Genomic DNA, 18,285 nt, shown 5'->3' with positions numbered 1-18,285 from the left:
AGCCACAAATAACATAAAATATCTTGAGGTCACTCTAACAAAACAAATAAAAGACCTGTATGACAAAGACTTCAAGTCTTTAAAGAAAGAAAGTGAAGAAGATATCAGAAAATGGAAAGATCTCCCATGCTCTTGGATAGGCCGGATCAACATAGTAAAAATGGCAATCCTACCAAAAGTAATCTACAGATTCATTGCAATCCCAGTCCAAATCCGAGCACAATTCTTCACAGACCTTGAAAGAACAATACTCAACTTCATATAGGAAAACAAAAAACTCAGGATAACTAAAACAATCCTGTACAATAAAGGATCATCTGGGGGCATCAACATCCATCCCTGACTTTGAGCTCTACTATAGAGCTATAGTAATGAAAACAGCTTAGTATTGGCATAAAAACAGACAGGTAGACCAATGGAACCAAATTGAAGACCCCAATATCAACGCATACACCTATGAGCACTCAATTTTTTGACAAAGAAGCTAAAAATACAAAATGGAAAAAAAGAAAATATATTCAACCATTAGTGCTGGTATAACTGGCTTTCAACATGTAGAAGAATGCAAATAGATCCATATCTATCACCATGCACAAAACTCATGTCCAAATGGATCAAAGAACTCAATATAAATCCATCCACACTGAACTTCACAGAGGAGAAATTGAGAAATACCTTTGAATGCATTGGCACAGGAGACCACTTCCTAAACAGACACCAGTAGCACCGACTTTGAGAGCAACAATTAATAAATGGGACCTCCTGAAACTGAGAAGCTTCTGTAAAGCAAAGAACACGGTCAACAAGACAAAATGGCTCCCTACAGAATGGGTAAAGTTCTTCACCAACCCCACATGTGACAGAAAGCTGATCTCCAAAATACACAAAGAACTCAAGAAACTAGAAAACAAACTACCAATTAAAAATGGGGTACAGATCTAAACAGAGAATTCTCAACAGAACAATCTCAAATGCTGGAAAGACACTTAAGGAAATGCTCAACATCCTTAGTTATCAGGGAAATGAAAATCAAAACCACTCTGAGATTCCATTTTACCCCTATCAGAATGACTAAGATCAAAAACATCAATGACAGCTTATGCTGGAGAGGATGTGGAGAAAAGGGAACACTCCTCCATTGCTAGTGAGAGTGCAAACTTGTATAGCTGCTGTGGAAATCAGTATGGCAATTTCTCAGAAAATTAGGGATCAACCTACCTCAAGACCCTGTAATACCACTATTGGGCATATGCCCAAAGGAGGCACATTCACACCACAAGGGCATTTGCTCAACTATGTTCATAGCAACATTATTTGTAATAACCAGATCTTGGAAACAACCTAGATGCCCCTCAACTGAAGAATGGATAAAGAAAATGCAGTATATTTACACAATGGAGTACTACTCAATGGTAAGAAACAATGACATCCTAAAATCTGCAGGCAAATGGACAGAACTAGAAAAAAACCATCCTGAATGAGGTAAACCAAAACCAGAAAGACAAATATAGTATGTACTCACTCACAAGTGGATACCAGATATAAAATCTACAATCCACAATCCCAGAGAAGCTAGAATCCTCTTCTAGAAACAGATGGAAGCAGATGCTGAAATCTACAACTAACCAATGGGCCAAGCTCCTGGAGTACAATCAAAGTGAGGGAGGGGTGATAATATGAACAAAGGAGGCAAGACCATAATGGGGAAACCCACAGAATCAGCTGACCTGAGTTAGTGAGAGATTACTGACTCAGATCTGATAAATGGGGAACCTGCATAAGACTGAACTAGACTTCCTTAATATCGGTGACAATGATGTGATTGTAACAATATATGAGGCCACTGGCAGTGTGTCCAAGATCTAACTCTAATACACAAACTGACTTAGTGGATCCCATTCTATATGGAGGGATACCTTACTCAGCCTATACACAGGGATGTGGGAGGTGGAAAGGTGTCTTGTTCCTGCCTCAACTAGATGATGGGACAGACTTAGTAGACTTCCTAGGGGAGGACTTACCCTCTCCATGGAGCAGATGGGAGGAAGGGAGAATTAAGGGAGCTGAAGGAGAGGAGGGAGGGGGAACTGGATTGAAATGTAAAAAATAAATTAATAAAAAAGAAATGAAAATGAAAAAGGAAATCTGAAACCTAGAAAGGCATCTTTATCAGTATCTTCCATGTTCTGCCATAAATTGAAGTATAAAGTTTAGACTGTGGATACATAATCTGAATGGTTAGGTGGAGATATGTCTTGTATTAGAGGGTTCATTAGTGCACATTACTTATGTGACACCTACTCACCTCCTACCCTAGACATTAAGTTGATTGTGAATAGGTATAACATAGGTATCATTTTAAGGCCAGGCTACAGAAGGAAGAGGACATGCAACTTTGCAAGAACAAGAAGCAAGCCTTTAGTGTGTTATTTTGGAGTTGAGCATTGCTATTACCAGAGAGCTTAATCTATCCTGCTGATGCATTGTCCCTTCAGGGTCCTGTTTCACCTGGAAGCTTTTATGAATGCATCTATCACAGAAAAAGTAGATCTTGAGCCCAGTGTTTTCTATAATTCCCAAACATCATTAGCCTGACAGTAATGACACTAAAGCTTGCAATAACCTTTCTTTCATTTTTGAAGTTGCTGTAGTGCCTGTTTTAACATACTGGAAAAACACCGGCAGCGTACTCCTGAGACATGCTTAGCAGGGAGCATGGTATCATTTCCCTAGTCTTGCTGCTGTGCTTAGCACAGTCGTTGGTGCATTGAGGGAATATCTGTTGGATTTGTAAAATTGGGAGCAAACATTAGAATAATGATAGGTGATTAAATATTGATGCCTTCATTTTCGGTTGTATAGCCTTGGTTAAAGTTTGAAGACAGCGATGGGCCAACTTGCTCACTTTCTTGAGTTTACGAATGGCCTTTCCTTTCAAATGCATGCTATAGATTGCAGTCCAAGACACAAACACAGCCTCTGAAGGCAGACCCAGTTTTAATTTCTGGGTTACCTATGCAAACTTTCATCAGTTCTGTTGGCACGCCAGCCCCTAAATGAATTGGAGAAGGATTACAATAAAGTAGAAGATACATTCATAAAAGCCTGGTGTAGTGTCCATCTCATGCTAAGTACAGAGTGACTATACTGTCCTGCATAAATACACTAAGTGTGTACCAACAGCACATGAGTCCACTCATCATTGGTAAAGAAGGATTCACTGAATGCATCAGCTGCCAGAGCCCCTTGTAGTTATTCCCACACATGTGCCAAAGTGTAAGAAATCTGAGTTACCCCCAGGAAAAAGATCCACACTGAAGCTGAATGAGGCAGCCCTCTCCCCTTCTAGTGTCAGCTCCCACACTGTGAACAGTGTCCTAGTTTTGCTTTCTATTGAGGATAAAGTCTTTGACTATAATTTTTCACAGTGATACTACCATTTATAATTGCCCCAAGGGTTGTACTGAGGTACAGTTTAGTGTTCCTAAGGCAATCAGATGGAGATGACCTTGTAGAGAAAATACAAGCAATATTTCAGGTACTTTCAAGCTTTAGTTAGAGCACAGCTGACCATGGACTCATTGTATGCATCAAACAATGTATCGTTAACAAATGCACAACAGAATTGTGTGTTGATCCATTGATCAAAATGTGACCACAAGCTCATATGAGCCTAGCTAGTCATGAGCTGCCTGTAATAGCAGTGGCTCATCACTCACTGTTCAATGTTTCTAGCCACAATTGAAAATCTACCATGAATAATGAGAAATGACTATATATATACCCAACAAAAATTACCCGGTATTCATTTCCAAACATTAAGCTTCAGAAAGTCTTCTCATTACTCTGCAATGATACAAAAACTAACATTTGAAAAAAATCCTAAATACGGTTAAACTATTTGAAGCTGAGTAGACGGACTCTAGTTTAATAATAATAAAACCAGTAACCAAAGCTGGTAATTGTAAAATGATTATATCAGAAGCATCACACTCACTGTTCATTTAGTCTTTTGTGTTTTGTCAAGCATAAAGCACAGTAATGTATTATTATTAGGACCATTTAACTGAAGAAGCAGCAGAGACCTGCAAGTGAGACACTTGCATTGTGCACAGTCAGAATTGAGAAGCAAAAGCTAGGAGGATTGCAGGTTCTAGGACTTGGCTCTATTCTCTGGTGGTAAGTAGGACTTCATGAAACTACTTGCTGATTTTGGCTTACTTCATCACAGCAGTTTAAACTCTAGGGCTCTCACTAGGTGATCAGCAGCAACATAGCCAAGGACAGATATTTATAGTCTTGAAATGGATCATTTTTCATTTGTAGGGACAATGAGCAGTATGGGAATGGAGACAAATCAGCTATGGCCTCTGCCACTCAGCGTCTGTGTGTATGTTGACTGTACATTCTGTCTTCCTTTTTATTCCCTGGGGAAAAGACAACAAAGCTTCAGAAATCATCCATGAATTTCCATGCGAGACACAGACTTGCTTATTTGAGTTCTCTGTGGAATGAATAAAGATCAGGGTATTCTAGGTCTGTCTGAAAGTTACATAAATTCAAATGTTGAATAATGTATGCATCCCAGGTTCCATCCACACCTCCTATTTGCATATAAGATTTTATATACTATTGGCATTCTATCCTCTGATTCAGGTTACTTAGATGGCTTGGCATAGTCTGTCTCAATACTTGTTTTCATAGCTGTGCACAAATATAAGAAATAGCTTTGGAGAATTGCAAATCATCTCATTTTCCTTTTCTGGGACCTGAAGCTTAGAGGGGTGGAATTGTGTCTGTCCAGGAGGTGCAGGTGGCTGGCAGCAGAAACTCTCTTTTCTTGTAATTATCCCTTCAGGATATCTTTTAGAGAGGCAAAATCACACCACTCACTTCCTGGACCACTCTCTGGTCACTGGGGCTTAATTGCATCAGCCCAGTGAACGAGATGAGTTGAGGACTTTTGGCCATGACTTTTATTCTCTGAACCACAGTAGGTTTGGAGCAATGATTAGATCAAGTTTGCCAGATTTTTGCATTTTGACTAAAGATACAAGATCAATGATTGGGCAGAATTGAGGGGTTTAACACTACAACTACTGTCCCCCAACCCAAGGCCAAACTTGGGAATTTAATCATCTTCTATACTTATATTTCCTTTTCTTGAAAATTATTTCGCTACTGGTTCAGAGTGGAAATGAGACATCAGGAGGCAAACACAGTTTGTGAGTTAGAATGAGAGGAAAGGCAGTCCATTTCAGCATTGACATTGACAATTAATCACTCCAGTGATGTCAGCAAAAAGTGATGCCAGGAGCTTGTGAACTCTAAGCCCATTGTCATGTAAGGCAAGTGTTGGGACTTCCGGTCCTGATGTTGTTACTGTAAAAGATATTTATGAACAGAGGGGAGATTGAAGCTTTGCCTACCTTCAGATTTCCTGAAGGCTAATGAGTTTAACTGCCTGTCATGTAAGACTCAATAGTGAGGATCTTGTTGCAAATGAGAGTTAACATATGAATGTTGACTACCATACAACTACTATCTTAAGTGATAACTTCCAAATCCCTTTAACTGTCATGAACTCAACATTTCCCTTTAGGATGACTGAGAAAGTGTCAAGACAATAGAGGACTTAAGCATAAGCAGCCTTTTGGATGTGGCTGGGCCTCTATTGCAGCGTTTCTTTTTCTTTTCTTTTTTTTTTTTTTTAGCATTACAAGGTAAAGCATATATTTTTTTTCTTTTTTAAATTTAAATTAGATAAAGCTTGTTTTACATGTCAATCCCAGTTCCCTCCCCTCCTCCCCTTCCCCCACAGACCCTCTATCCCATCCCCTTTCTGCTCTACAGGGAGGGTGAGGCTTTTCATGGGGAATCTCCAAAGTCTGTCATATCATTTGGAGCAGGGCCTAGACCCTTCCCCCATGTGTCTAGACTGAAAGAGTATCCCTCTATGTTGAATGGGCTCCTAAAGTCCATTCATGTACTAGGGATAAATACTGGTCCACTACCAAAAGCCCCATATATTGCCCAAACCTCCAAACTGACATCCACGTTCAGGGGGTCTGGAACAGTCCTATGCTGGTTTCCCAGCTATCAGTCTGGGGTCCATGAACTCCCCCTTGTTCAGGTCAGATATTTCTGTGGGTCTCTCCAGGCTGGTTTTGACCCCTTTGCTCATCACTCCTCCCTCTCTACAACTGGATTCCAGGAGTTCAGCTCAGTGTTTGGATGTGGGCGTCTGCTTCTGCTTCCATCAGCTACTCGATGAAGGCACTAGGATGACATATAAGGTAGTCATCAATCTCATTATCAGAGAAGGGCATTTAAGGTAGCCTCTCCACTATTGCTTAGATTGTTAGTTGGGGTCATCCTTGTAGATTTCTTGACCATATCTACAGTGATGTATAGCAAAACAGTAAGATGATCAACTCATTGTGCTTACACTTAAATTGCCAGCAGGAAACGTGGTTAGTCTCAGGATGCTCACACAGAATGAGTTTTTTGGTTTTTGTTTTGTTTTTCAAGAAAGGGTTTCTCTGTAGCTTTGGAGGCTGTCCTGGAACTAGCTCTTATAGACCAGGCTGGTCTTGAACTCGCAGAGATTCACCTGCCTCTGCCTCCCGAGTGCTGGGATTAAAGGCGTGCACCACCACCTCCCAGCATGCTCACACAGAATGAGTACATTGCTATTCAGAGTAAACTGTCAGCAACTGAGATTTTCCCAGCAATGGTAGGAGCCCAGGCTATGCCTAGTCTGTGAAACTGGGAAGGCTCTCATAAAGAAGGCATTATACCTGAAATAATGAGTAGTGAACATCCTGGACATCCTTAATCCTTGAAGTCTTCATAGATCTTGACCATCAGCCTTAAAACAGTGTTTTCTCTTGGTTTTACAAGCATTAACAGGGGCTGTGGTCAAATGAAGTAAGCATCGTAGTGTTTTATATTAAGAAAATAGATTTAAATTTTCTCTGACCATGAAGATTGGTGAAAAGGCCATCTCCCACCAGTGCCTGAGGGTTCTCCTCTCTCTTGAGGGCCACAGAAGCAGCCTGCGAGTATCCTCAGTTATATCTCTGGCTCTAAGCTTGGGCTACTTCGTGATTTTATCACTAATTATCAGGATACTGTTGGGTACTTCATCTCAACAGATTGCCCACAAGGCCCCAGGACTTTCTTAAAGTGGGTCTCTCTCACCTACCTTCCTCAGCAGACTGAGAGAAGTTAACACTGAGGGTGTTAACTCAGTGTTAACTTCCGCATTCCAAGTTCTGGAAGACAAGAACACCTTGTCTTCCCCATAGGTGTTTCTGAAGAGACCCCCCAGAAACCCCCCTCACTGCATGCCTGCTCTGAACTGTTCTCAGGCTAAGAATGAAAAGTTTCTGCACCCCTATAAGCCTCTCTACTGACACAGCAAACCAAATTAGACCAAATCAAATCAAATTAGAAAAGGCCACACTCAATGGATAAAATGCTTCTTGATGATTTTCTACCCGGACCCAACCCCAGAGGAGCCAGAAAAGAGAGACTGGAGGGGGGTGGTCTTGAGCATTTCTAAGGGGGAGGGGTCATCATTTGGAGGGCTTTCTGAGATGCAGCAGGGTTTGGAGAGAGATGGGGGAGGTGGCTCAGGTGGAGCTTCCACCAGAACATTCCAGACTCTGGGTATATGGATGCCAGGGGCTGGGATGAAGCTTCCACCAGAACCCAGAAGTGTATTGATACTTAGGACCCTGCCTTTCCTGTCTGGTCCCCCACAACGCCCATTTGTTTCCTGACAGAGAGCACACCCCTCTTTGACATTCAGATCCCTTCGCCTCCCATCCTACTCATCATAAATGCAGTGGTTTACTGTGTCCTGGGGTAGGAAAGCCAGTCCTCTGGTTTTAACTTTGTGTTTAGAATACAGTAGAAAACATGCTCGTTTTTATCAAGTGTGCCAACAGCAAGCTGGCTCAGGCACACTGAAGCATACAATTTCTTTCTTTTCCCTTTTTAACTTGATAGCCTTCAGAGAAACTGCTTCTCTGGTGGATTTCCTGCTAAGTGATTTCCTTGAGTGCCTGGGAGTCCAGGGCTTTAAATTTACCTAAGATTTTCAAGAGCATTTTGTTGTATTATGAGTCACAAAGGGGAGATTAAGGGTACCTTAGCAGGTCTTTCAATCCCCTCTGCAGGCCAGGTTTCTCTTAGCTAGGGGTAGCTATAGGCAGGATCCAGGAAGTTTGAGCAAAGGCCTCAGTATGGGGAAGTTAGGGAGGACATTGGAGCCTGCAGTCCCAGCAAATTGTCACCAGTTTGCTACCTGAAGAGATCACTTGCCTGAGAAGTGGGCACAGGCTGAAGCCCACTCATCAGTTCTTCCCATGATTGTACCTTGATTAATACAAATTGCTAATCATTAGCCTCTTCATTTTGCTTTCAGCCAGAATGGTAGCTGAGATATCAATGCCTGGATTTCCCACTTTCAGTTAGTAAATCTAATACATATAGAATATTGGAGTGGAGGATGGAGGATGGAGTGGGGAGCCAGCTCTAGGTGAAAAAGACATATTACTACATACATTTTTTTAAGGGAGAAGTTAATTCACACATTTCACAAATCCTATTGTTCAGCATTTAAGAATCTTGCTTTTCCAAGTGTGCTTATACCATGTCTTGGGATGGAACAAGTTCACAAAATCCCATCTTATCCACTTGTTTCCAGAGAGTTTCCATTTCCAACAAGTCCCACAGCCTGTTTGATTTGGCGGCCTTCCCCTGTTCTACTGGAAATAATGGAGCTGAAGTCTCACCGCACCCTTCAGTCATCGACTACAGTCAACATGTCTTAGCATCAGCGGTCAATAAGTACCTCTCTTTAAAGGGCCTGCTGTTCCTGGCCCACTCTGCTTCCTTTTTTCTAGCCACTTTGGAAAATAGATGGCCAACAGGTCACATTCCCTCCTCTATGGTGTGTCTCAAGTATTATTAAGTCATATTTCAGCCTCTCTTCTTCCATTTTAAGTAGCTTTGACTCTTCAGCTGGTGAGGCTTTCCTTCCTAACTCATCTTTCTCGCTCTCACACACCCTCCCTATTATTCTATGAGGCATCTTGTTTGGCTTTGGAGGAGTCTTGGATCTCTCTAGATCGACAACAAAACTGTGTCCATCTACATGGACACTCACCATCACACAGTCCTGACCTTTGCTGGCTCAACCTCTTTCAGTATAGAGAGAAATGCAAAACTAAGGGGTGGATGTGAGCAGTGAGGTGGTTTGGGTTCCAGCATGGCTAAAAACATATCTTCAAACAGATGCAGCAGCCACACAAGCAGTGTCCAAATTAAACACAAAGCCATATAAAATCATCTTAGCTAGAGTTATGAATTTGAATTTAATGTGGTTTAAGTTTCAAAAATCACAGTTGTTTTTATTTGTTGAGTTCATGATTTTCTTCTTAGAAAACATATAGACATTTAGTAAAAGTAGTTCTGTGAACATATAGACACTTAATAAAAATTTTTGGAAATTGGGTCAAAACATGTCAACTGAAGTCCATGAGGTGTGCTATCTGCCTGGTACAGAACACAGTGCCAGCTGTGATGCAGATGAGCTAATGGGACTTTCTTGGAAAGGTTGCTGTGAAAGTGAGCCCATGCTATAGATTGTCACCCCACTGTGACTGTCGCCACCTGAGAGGTATAAAGTGCTTAAAGTGCTGCTATTGTCCCCACCTAAGGGGGTTCTGAGCCAGTCAGTCTAGTGAGGACAGAGAACAGTGATAGGTGAACCTCCCTCAGCTGATTCTAACACCCAGTCAAGACAGAGAACCACGGAGTCCTTAATCGTAACTCCTCAAATTTAATTTGTGTATGAGACTTCTACAGAATACAGATTTCCATCTGTTGGTTGGGGAGCAACCTGAGATTAACATACTGACAGAAGATGTGTATTATTGGTGGGGGCATACCCTGGGGAGCAGATTTGAACTAGCTGTTCTCTGGCTGGCTGTCCTTGGCACACACATAGTCTCATCAAAAGAGATTATTTTCATTCTCATGTCCTCAGCCTCTGTTATTACTATGATGTAGCAGTAATGATGTGTGTTGATGAAGCTGTTGTGAAATTAATGACAGTGGGTCATGCACTTGATAGTGTATGCTTTGTGAAGGTCCTCTAGGGAATGTACTAACTTAATGATTTTTCCAACATTCATCAGAAGAGACTTGCCCAGCCTAAATACTCCTTCCTTATTGACACTCGTCCCCTGTTCACCAACCTTACTGCTCAATTTGAAGAGCAGTGACAGGAACATGGGACTTCACATTCTTAGAGACCATGGTATGTCAGGATCTAACACTCTGGATGCTCTTGGTGTAAATGTTGGGAGAGACCCTCCATGTCTTGGAGCACAGCAGCTCATCTGTGCCCAGAATGTGATCTCATGAGGGTCTAGAGTTGCTTTGAAGTTTTATAGAGCTAAATCAGAATAGTGGCAACTCTCAAGTTTGTGTCTATCCAAATAGCAGTCAAGGAGTACTTCACCTTCAAATTATCTGTGAATAAATATGAGCACCCTGTACACATGGTTAACATTGTGCTTTTAATGCAAGCAGAGTCACTGTCCATAACCTGGAAACCATAGACTATTGAGGTCAATGCTAACCTCAGAGTATGTGCATAAAGAATCTCAATACTGTAGTTAAACAGAAAAACCAGGAACCCCCTTCTGTGGAGGGGAGGTGGTGTGGGTGGAGAAAAGCAGGGTGTGGATGTAGGAGTTCTGCACAGAGAACAAGGCCAGGCTCCCTTCCTATCAGGACTTCCAAATGTTCTGTTTTTCCTGCCCCCAGGCTGCAAGGCTGCTTTTTCTCTTTCTCCAGATTTAGTAGTGGCAGTTCATCTCAGCCATGCTTCTAGCCCTGATCACTATTCTCATCTCTGATTCCTCTATAAATATTCATAGCTATAAGAAATGATCCAGGAAGCTGGTTCTCCAGTTGAATAGCTGATGCTGTAGGATAAGTAAATTATTCCCTACTCTGGAGTGGGGCATGGTTTGGGTGGAGTGGGAGTGCCAACAGAAGCAAAGGAACCCAGCTGGTGCCAGTGACAGGTGGCAGCTGCACAATCCTCCTGCTGCTCGGACCTTGGTTTCTGTGATGTAGGTAATGCTTCTGGCTTGGGACACTTTCTGGGAGCAGATGTTGGGAGGTGGGGAAGCAACCAGTTCCTGGCAGCATGACCATTGCCCTTATCTTGAATGTTGCCTCTTACCTGTTCTAAGTAAGAAGAGATCTAAAGACATGCCATCATGTCAACAGGTATTTGGTAAACAGGTGGTTAGTTAATTCCTGCCCAAGCAATAAGCAATAGTTGAACCTTATGTATGATTTCACTTTTTTAGGGATCCAGAAATATTCAAGAAAAATTCCAGACTTACACAACTCATGGATTTTAAAGTATGTACCATTCTCAATAGAGTGGTGAAATCTCTTGTCCCACTTCTCCTTCTCAGGTTGTCAGTCACCATTTAGTGCAGGGTATCAAAGCTGCATAGGCTACCTCACTGTCTGCTACTTAGTTGGGACCATGGACATCAGATAGACTACCATGGCACCACATGCTTAGTTCAAATGACCCTAAGTTTAGTCACTAAAGGGCCCAAAGTGCAAGAGTATTGGTGCTGGCCATTCAGGCCATTCAGACGTGTCAAATAACATCATGAAGAACATCCATTAAGATGGTAAATGATCTCAATTTAATTTTAAAAAGAAAAATATAAATATCCTAAATGTGCTGAGATCTATGATAGCAATGAGACATTGAACACTTGAACGTTAAGAGACCTGGGGTCTCAGAAGTACATCCCATACTGCCATAGAGGCGCAATGTTATAATTTTTATTGTATCTGAACTTGTGCTGCAGTGGGTACCTTCAGAATTAATCTATGATGCCCTTGGGTCAAAAGAAGTACCTCTCAGATAGTTAGATCTAAACAATTTCATAAGTTTGTTTTAATATCTTGGCCATTTGAAAACACAATACAAATCAAACTAGAGAAGTTCTTCTCATTTTATTTTTAATAAAATAACCTCTCTACCAATGAAGATCCTTGTTTGATGGACACTGTATATAGCATCACAAACCTAGGCAACATACATGAATACTCCTATTGGTCAGTTAGATTAGTTCTGGATAACATCCAAAAGTCCAGCTTTCAAGAAATAGGGAATGACTGAAAGGGATATGGTATCAAGTGGTGAAAATGTGGGTCACCTTGAGCAAGTGGCTCCTGTGGGATCCACAAGACTTCAATGTCTTCAGATTTTAAATCCCTCTAAGGATTTTGTACGAGTTCCATGAATTATCTCAGGTCAGCTCCACCAAGGGATTAGGACTCATAAACACAACCAGAGATTCTGCTGCTCTGTGCAGAATCTGAGGACCCAGTGCCATGATGTCTTCTCTGAGAGAAACACATTTTCCTGAGCAGGCTGCAGAGAGCTGTGATCAGTGACTCAGTGGCAGTCATGATACCCAGTCAGGGGAAACCCTAAGCAAGTCATCATTCTTTCTCAGATGCAAACTGAGTTATAGAGACTGAATTGCTTTCCTCCTTTAGCAAGAGCATGCTATGTGCAGGTCCAGTTCCTGGCACCTGAGATGGATCAGTGAGCAAACAGATAATAACGCTTGTCCAGTGGAACTTAGATTCTAAACTCTTGTTGGCATGAGAAATAAAAGGCTTTCCATCCCCTCTAAAGTTCTATGTAATAGCCTATTTTTTAGATACAAAGATCCTGCAGAAAAAAAAAGATGCACTTAAGATATTTAGAGCCCAATCAGTGACTGAAACTGGAGGGAATTACTCTGAATTAATGAAAACCAGTGATCTATGACTATTGTCTTAATGAGGACTGATAACATATTCATGCATGAGGATGGGTGGGGAAGCAAGCCATGTTAGCAGACTAATCATATGCTAAGAATGTTGACACAATTGAATTAGAAGGACAGTTCGGGAAACCATGTTTCTCTTAGTTTATTCTTAGGAAATACACAGTGGTGTATAACTTGAAACTTCACATACCATAGTGTTTAATTTATAGCGGGGCATGTGATTTTTTTCTCTTCATGACACAAGGAACAGAGTTCACTTCAGGGTCTTTCCCATGAGAAAAGAATACATATCTTTATCTGAATAATTAGAACCACTTTTGTCTTTGAAAATACTGTGAAAATTGCTTTTCTCTTCTGGGTTTCTGTGAAGGCAGAAGACAGAGGTACACTTACATTATATTCTGACCACGCTACCTTTCTTTCATTTTATTTCCAGGAAAATCAACAACAAATTAATAAATAAGTCATTGCAAATGAAATCTTCAGAGATTTAAGACCTGGTTATGGTGCTGCAAGTCTCTAGAGTCGCGTTTTCCAGGCTGTACCAAAGCATGGTAGCATGAAATGTAGCCTACATATAATTTATAAAATAAAAATGCTTGCCTCTGCACTGATGAGTACATATACATGGATATTTAAAAATTCATAATCCACAGTAGAAACAAGCATCACTAAGATTTTAATTTGTACTTTTACAATACTTGTACATAGTTTTATGTTGTTTGTGTATGTGGATGCATCATTTCATGAGTGATTTGGTTTTATACCCTAGGCATAATATAAACCATATCCTTTAGTTTATGTTCTATCATGAGGATTTCTCTAGGTATCATAATACTTTTCTTAAAATATGGCCATATTGTTTTTTCCTATTGCAATATGATATTTTATCAAATTGTGAATGCACATATTACCTGTGATGTATATACCTTCTTTGTTAGCTCTGGGAGATTGTTTGGTTGAAATTCTCAAAGCTTTCAAATTTAGTTTTCAGAAATTATTTATTTAAATGTAAAATATACCCCCCAAGTAAATGTGAGCAAAAAGTCCATGGTGCCCTCCTTCCCTTCTTCCTTTCTTTCTACTCCATTCTTTCTTCCCTCCTCCCTCTTTCCCTCCCTCCCTCCCTCCCTCCCTCTCTCCTCCTCCTTCCCTCCTTCCTTCATTTCTTCCTTCATCATATGTGCATCAAACACACCCCAGGAAGTATGCAAGGAATCTGAGTCTGAATGGATCCTCTCATAAGGCCATGGCCTTGAGTCAGGTACTTGCAGAAGGATCAGGATAGTTTGGTAATGAAGCTGCAGATTTACAGTGGCAGATGTGCCTTCAGTCAGTACTTAATAATCTGGTCAGATGTACTACTATCTACAGTATTTGGAGGGTAGGTGACAATTGCTAGAGAGTTACTACTGTCATTAATTTGGGTTAAGATAAGAAAGAAGAAAGATGGTCCATCATAAACATTGGAAATCAATTTCTTTTAAGGAAAAAATGTACAATCTCAAATAATGCTCACCAAGAACAGATGCTGACACATGGGAAGTGCCTTTGTCTTGATGTGTTGGATCATTTGAACTCTTGATTCCCAGGCACCACTGGAAACTAGATCTCACAGTTGTGGTGCTGGTCACAGAGCAGATCTGGTCTTTGCTGGTTCCTATGCTGCTACTTACTAGAGTGCCCTGTGCTAAATGATTCAGCTCCTGAACTCCAAATTGCACCAATGGCCAATCAAGAATTTTGGGCAATTAAACCAAGAAAGTAGAAAACTGTGGCAACACACAAGTGGGAAGGATTAGCATCATGGAGGAGTTTGCCATGGTGAGAACACCACATACTTTAAGTGGAGTGGGTCCCTGGCTCTGTCTCCATGGGATGAGATCCTTGTCACAGTAGTCTGTGCTTGGGCACCTCAACCTTTAAAAAGCATTGAGAAGGGGTGAGACTGAGAAGAGAGTGGGGATAGTGTAAATGATTGGGATTCAGAGAGTGAGAGTGACAGAGAAATTGAGAGAGGACATGGGAGATGAAAAGAAGGGTAATGAAGACAGAGAGAGGAAGACTGAGAGAGCAAAGAAGATTGGCAGAGAGAAAATTAAGACAAGTGAGAGAGGACTTGGCAGATGGGAGGAGGACCTTTGCTGGGAGAGAACAGGAGAAGAGATGTAGTCTTCAGAATGGTTGATGTTGAAACCCCCCTCCTGCTCGGGAACCATCTTTTGATGCCCTCTTGGTGGTCTGGTGGTAGATTCTGCTTGCTTCATTGAAATAACCATCCCAAACTTCTCACAGATTTTTCTTTTCCTAGTATGACATTAAGCCAGCTTTGTTCTCAGAAGCAGGGGTGTGCCCAGCAGGTTTTCCTGTTTCAGCCCTGAAAGTTCTGTATCTGGGAAACCTCCAAATATCAGCCATTTTATGACAACTGGTACCTGCTGAGTTACTATTTGACTAAAATGCCTGACTGAAGAAGAGGAATTATTTAATTCATGGTTTCAGAGGGTCTGGTCCATTGTTGCTTGTACCCCCACGCTCTTGGAAAGAGCATCATGGTAAATGGGGGATGGGTGTGCTTAAGACTGCTCTTCCTGGCAGACAAGAGGAGAGGAAATACAAGGGACCTTGCTGACATGTAGTACCCCAAAGACCAACTTCCTCCCAGTAGACCCACCTTCTCCTTTTCTCAACCTCCTGAAAATGCTGCCAGATAAACCTATCAAGAAATGAATCCATTCACTACTCCAAAGCCTCTGGAGATGCCGTGGCAGACACACTTGAGTGTGTAACCAAATGTCTGAGTCATTCCTTAGTCCAACCATGTGCATCATCAGAAGTGAGGATGACAGAACCATAACAGAAACCAGAGAGAAAGAGTTAGGACTCCAAGATAGGCACAACTTCCTGCTTGAAAGCAAAGTTTCTAGAATGGTGCACACAATTTATAGTCTCCAAAAAATAAATAGGCCATCCCACAAGATGGATGTAAATTAGAGAATAGTGACTTTTAATTTGCCTAATTTAGTTTGAAAGAAAAAGAAAGCCTGGGGAATGTGTCCATACTTTGGCAAACTGTTTACTCATCAAGCCCTCCCCTCCAACAGCTCATCACACCGTAGCTTATATTTACATTGGCTATCATAACACCGAGCTTCTCAAGCCTTTCACATGACACAATTTAGAAGCAGAAGGAAAAAATTTGCTTCTGTCTAAGTTCACTTGCTTATAATGGTGATCATTTATTTATTCATCGATTAGTTGTTTCAGTCATCAATGAAAGCCACAGATTGCACTCCACTAGCTGCTTACCTCTCGTGGAGAGTTGGGTTGCAAGCAATGCCTTGCTGCACAGTAAGGCAGTATTTTGACAGCAGTGCAGACACTGAAAACATTTTTTTTGTCCTCAAATCAGCTGGTGGTTTTGTCAGAAAAATACAAACAGGGGTCAAAAGTGCACATTATTCCAGCTTATTATTCCAGACAGCTCATCTGATAACTTTCTGTTGTGATGTTGTTTCCTGACAAACTTTATTTAAGGAATGCAGAAGGATATGAAATGCGCGTAGGGCCGTGACTCTTCTGAGTCAAGTTTTGAGGGAAACTGTGTTCCAGCTGTCTTAATTCTTAGAGAAATGGGGTCTGTTTGGGCTACTTTTCACTGGCTACAAATCCATGACCTTCTGGTCAAAACATTTAGGTTAAAAGTGTTTTGAAACTGAAAATATTCAGGATCTTGAAAATGTACTGTCCCAGTTTACTTTCTATTGTGACGATAAACACTATGAACAAAAGCTACCTGGGGAAGAAAGGGTTCATTTCAGCTTATAGTTCACCATTCTTCATTGAGGAAATCCAAGGCAGGAGCTTGAAATGGAAACCAAGGAGAAATACTGCTTACTGGCTTCCTCTCCTTAACTTGCTCAGCTGGATTTTTTACACAATCCTGGTCCACCTGCCTAGGGGTGGCCCTGCCCTCAGTAGACTGGGCCCTCTAGTGTCATTAACAATTAAGAAAATCTCCCACAGACATGCCTACGGGCCAAACTAATGGAGGCAATTCCTCAACTGAGGTTCCCTCTCTAAGTGATTCTAGTTTGTAACAAGTTGGCAATAAAAACTAACCAATACTTATACTGATACACACACCATATGATATGCATATATGAACCTGGGGAAACAACTGATTAATAAATTCCATCCAGTATGCTTCCCTCTACATGGTTTATAGCCTATAAATACCATTGCATGACTCCAGACCAAGTTCTTGTAATAAATGAGTCACAGAGAAACTTGGGTTTTCCTTGTTTTTTTGTTTTGTTTTTTTTTTTTTTTTTTTTTTTAAATACTTTTGATCTTGAAAAGTTAGGTGAAGTCAGTATTGGGTATTTTCTTACAGTTAGAAAGAATACAAAAGTATAAAATTAAAATAAAATTACATATTAACTAAAGAACTTTTTCAATCAAAGATCATCAATATTCTTCTTTGGTATTCATTTGGTTAGGACAGTACACTTTGGCCAAGCCATGTGTTTTGATCCATGCACACACAGGTTTAAAACTGAGAGGGTACTCCTCCTATATAATTTCTATATTTGGTATTGAGTCAAATCTGTTAATAAAAAAAAAGAAAGAAAGAAAGGAAGGAAGAAAGAAAGAAAGAAAGAAAGAAAGAAAGAAAGAAAGAATTTCCACAGCCTGTTCCATTGCAACCCGGTGAGCCTGTAATCACAAACGTGCTAGCTTAAGAAGAGATGGTGACCCTGGAGTGTTGCTTTGTGGAAACTAAAGACATCATGAATCTGGAGTCACCCAGCCCAGTGGTGCTGAAGCCCTGACCGACCAGGTTATGGCTTTGATTCAAGGCTATTTCCATGCTGCCGCCTTTGTTTGTCTTCACAGGCTTCACAGGAATAGAAACTGGTTGGAGATGTGGAGATGTCTGGAAAATGAGACGAAAGAGAAAGTTAAAACTTTCAGGTTTATACTCTAAAACTGTGCAGTTAGGAGGAGTAAAAGCTCCAACACAAACAGAAGAGCAAATGGATTTCCTGTGTGCTAGAGGGGGCTATCCATTTGACAGGTTCTTTCTTGTATGCCATTCCTGCCCAGATGTGGAATATCAGATATCAAGTAACAAAAATGACCATGAAATCCCTTCTAGAACTCAGTTTAAAGAAAAACAATCATGCTTCAGGAGCCATCATTCAATCTGACTACAGTTTTTTGATGTGTTTCCCATTGCTGTGTAGCTGTGCATCTTCAGAAACTGATAAGGATGCAGGAAGCTTTGGAAGCAAGGTGCGATTTCCTGGAGATAGGAAATGGATATCTTTTCATAGACAGATCGACTGCATATTCAGAGCTTTCATTAGTGTTGCTAAGTCATGAT

The 18,285-nt window shown here is 41.0% G+C and overlaps 1 protein-coding gene across 1 annotated transcript in view; it reads left to right on the top strand.

Moving 5' to 3' along the window:
* The window catches only part of Zmat4 (zinc finger matrin-type 4), a 281,105-nt gene that overhangs the window by 145,486 nt on the left and 117,334 nt on the right, over positions 1–18,285 (top strand). The window lies entirely within an intron of this gene.

This window comes from Cricetulus griseus (genome assembly GCF_003668045.3).
Source record: "Cricetulus griseus strain 17A/GY chromosome 1 unlocalized genomic scaffold, alternate assembly CriGri-PICRH-1.0 chr1_1, whole genome shotgun sequence".
NCBI lineage: Eukaryota > Metazoa > Chordata > Mammalia > Rodentia > Cricetidae > Cricetulus > Cricetulus griseus.
This window is presented reverse-complemented; position numbering and strand designations above follow the sequence as displayed.